The following is a 3,808-nucleotide window of genomic DNA, read 5'->3' on the forward strand; positions in this document are numbered from 1 at the left end:
ATCCTACACACAAAAGAACAGGTAGGGAAAAGAATGGAAAAATATGAGCAGTGTCATAGGTGTCCCAGAAGGAGAAGGGAAAAGGGACAGAAACAGTAATAGAGGAACTAGTCAATGAAAATTTCCCAACTCTGATGAAAGACATAAAATTACAGGTCTAAGAAGTGTAGCATACCCCAAACAGAACTGATCAAAAAGACCTATTCCAAGACACTTACTAATCAGATTGTTAAATGTCAATGACAAAGAGAGAATTCTGAAAGCAGCAAGAAAAAAGCAATCCATCACATACAAGGGAAGCTCAATAAAACTAGGTGTGGATTTCTCAGTAGAAATCACAGAGGCAAGAAGGCAGTGGTATGATATATTCGAGATACTAAAAGAGAAAAATTGCCAACCAAGAATCCTGTGCCAGTTTGAATGTATTGTGTCCCCCAAATGCCATTGTCTTTGTAGTTTTGTGGGGCAGACGTTTTTGGTGCTGGTTGGATTTGCTTGGAGTGTACCCCACCCAGCTGTGGGAGATGATTCTGATGAGATGTTCCCATGGAGTCATGGCCCCGCCCATTCAGGGTGGGCCTTGATCAGTGGAGCTATATAAATGAGCTGACTCAAAGAGAGGGAAGTGAGTGCAGCTGTGAGTGATGTTTTGAAGAGGAGCAAGCTTGCTAGACAGGAATGTCCTGGGAGAAAGCTGTTTTGAGGCCAGAGCTTTGGAGCGGACGCCGGCTGCCTTCCTAGCTAGCAGAGGTTTTCCGGACGCCATTGGCCGTCCTCCGGTGAAGGTACCCGATTGCTGGAGTGTTACCTTGGACGTTTTGTGGCCTTAAGACTGTAACTGTGTAGCGAAATAAACCCCTGTTTTATAAAAGCCTATCCATCTCTGGTGTTTTGCATTCTGCAGCATTAGCAAACTAGAACAGATTTTGGTACCAGAGAAGTGGGGTGCTTTTTGCTGCTGAGTTTGCAAATATCAAACATGTTGGAACGGCTTTTTAAATGGATAAGGGGAAGTTTCTGGAAGAATTGTGAGGAGCTTGATAGAAAAGGCCGAAACTGCTTTAAAGAGACTGTTTGTGGAAATATGGACTCTAAAGATACTTCTGATGAGGCCTTGAACAGAAATGATGAATATGTTGTTGTAAACTGGAAGAAAGGTGATCCTTGTTTTAAAGTGGCACAGAAATTGGCAAAATTGAGTCCTGCTGTCAGATGGAAGGAAGAATCTGGAAACAACAACCTGGAATACTTAGCTGAGGAGATCTCCAGACTACGTGTGGAAGATGTATCCTGGCTTCTCCTTGCAGCTTATAGTAAAATGCGAGCAGAAAGAGAAACTTAGAACTGAACTCTTGGGTTCAAAGAGACCAGAAGCTAATTGCTTGGAAAATTACGAGCTTCCAGGGGGTGGAATCCCAGAAGCTACAGCCCAATGTGAGGATGTAACCAAACATGGAACCCAGCCACCATCTCAGTACAAGCCAAGATTGGAGATGGAATTATCCAGAAAGGATTTGTGGAAAGTCCTATTGTCTAATGGCTTTGACCCCTGTGTGCTTCATGCAAAGCCAACAGAATTTTTGCGAGATCTTTATAGACAGAGCCATTGCCGGTCTGGACTGGAGGAGACAGACAAGGAAAAAATTAAAGGAAAAATTTCTTCAAAGACAGAGCCATGGAGGTTGAGGTCTGGAGTCAGGAGGTCTCGGGCTGGGAGAGTGGAGCAGCCCACACGCATGGAAAGGGTGAGTTTGCCCTGGAGGTCGAGGGCGGGCATTCCACCTCGATGCTCTGGAAGAGTTTTGCCACCTCAGGTCCCAAAAAGGTTGGAGCACGTTCCCAGAGAATTGTGGAGAGCCTGGCTGCCACCACACTGTTCTGAAGGGGTTGAGCATGTGCTCCGGAGATGGAAGGGAATCCGGGAGCTGCCCCGATGTTTGAGGAGGGTGGGGCCGAGAAGGTGGTCTCCCCAATGTGTGGATATGTTGGAGCACTCACCCAAGCATTTGGAGAGGAAACAGCTGCCAAAAAGGCCTTTGGGAAGGGTTAGGCTCCCACTCTCTCAAGCCCCAAGGATGCAACGTTGTTCTGTTAATGACTCTCAGACTTTGAAATCTAATGGAGTTTGTCCTGTGGGTTTTAGGAACTGTTTTGCTCCTGTTAACCCTGTTTTCCTTACTGTTTCTCCTTATGGCAATGGAAATGTTTATCCTATGAATGTCCCTCCTTTGTATATTGGAAGCACATAACTTGTTCTAAGTTCACAGATCCACAGCTAGAGGGGAATTATGCCTTAGGACTGACCATGCCTAAATTGATTTTGATGGGATTTTGTACTTAACTTTTGTTACTGAAATGATTTAAGTTTTTGTGATATTGTGATGGAATGAATGTATTTTGTATTTGGAAAGATAACGTCATTTTGGGGTTCAGGGGGTGGAATGTGCCGGTTTGAATGTACTGTGTCCCCCAAATGCCATTGTCTTTGTAGTCTTGTGGGGCAGATGTTTTTGGTGCTGGTTGGATTTGCTTGGAGTGTGCCCCACCCAGCTGTGGGAGATGATTCTGATGAGATGTTCCCATGGAGGCATGGCCCCGCCCATTCAGGGTGGGCCTTGATCAGTGGAGCTATATAAATGAGCTGACTCAAAGAGAGGGAAGTGAGTGCAGCTGTGAGTGATGTTTTGAAGAGGACCAAGCTTGCTAGAGAGGAATGTCCTGGGAGAAAGCCGTTTTGAGGCCAGAGCTTTGGAGCGGACGCCAGCTGCCTTCCTAGCTAGCAGAGGTTTTCCGGACGCCATTGGCCGTCCTCCGGTGAAGGTACCTGATTGCTGGGGTGTTACCTTGGAAGTTTTGTGGCCTTAAGACTGTAACTGTGTAGCAAAATAAACCCCCGTTTTATAAAAGCCTATGCATCTCTGTTTTTTTGTATTCTGTAGCATTAGCAAACTAGAACAAATCCCATATCCAGCAAAATTGTCCTTCAAAAATGAGGGAGAGTTTTAAATACTTACAGATAAACAGACACTGAGAGAGTTCATGAACAAGAGACCTCCTCTACAAGAAGTACTAAAGGGAGTGCTATAGACAGGAAAAGATAGGAGAGAAAGGTTTGGAGAAGAGTGTAGAGATGAAGACACCAAGAGACAGAAAGAGGGTAAATATTGGGCATTTGATGCTGAAGGAGTACAGAATATTCAACAGGATTGATTGTATAGATCCAGAAATGAATAGCACAATATTGGGTGATGGTAACACAATATTTTAAGTACACTGAACAAAGATGACTGTGAGTGCGGTTGAAAGGGGAGGTTAGGGGCATGTAGGACACCAGAAGGAAAGACAGAAGATAAAAACTGGGACAGTATAACTTAGTGAAAACTGGAGTGGTCAATGATTGTGATTAAAGGTAAAAATATAAGAATATTTTTACATGAGGGAGAACAAATGAATGTCAACATTGCAAAGTGTTGAAAATGGGATGGTACTGGGAAAAAATATAACCAATGCAAACTAGAGTCTATAGTTAACAGTAACATGTAATATGCTTCCAATAATTGTAACAAAGGCAATATACCAAAGCTAAATGTCTATAATAGGGGGATATAAGGAAGGGGTATGGGATTCTTGGTGTTGTGTTGGTGTCTGACCTTTTTATTGTATTTTATTATTTATTTACTTATTTACTTATTTATTTATTTTGCTCTTTTTCTTTGTGGAAGAAATGGAAATGATCTCATAGGTAGTGGTGGTTAATGCATAACTGTTTGATTATATAGGGAATCATTATTTACTTAGGAGGGAATGT

The sequence above is a fragment of the Choloepus didactylus genome, chromosome 2 (assembly GCF_015220235.1).
Source record: "Choloepus didactylus isolate mChoDid1 chromosome 2, mChoDid1.pri, whole genome shotgun sequence".
Taxonomy (NCBI): Eukaryota; Metazoa; Chordata; class Mammalia; order Pilosa; family Megalonychidae; genus Choloepus; species Choloepus didactylus.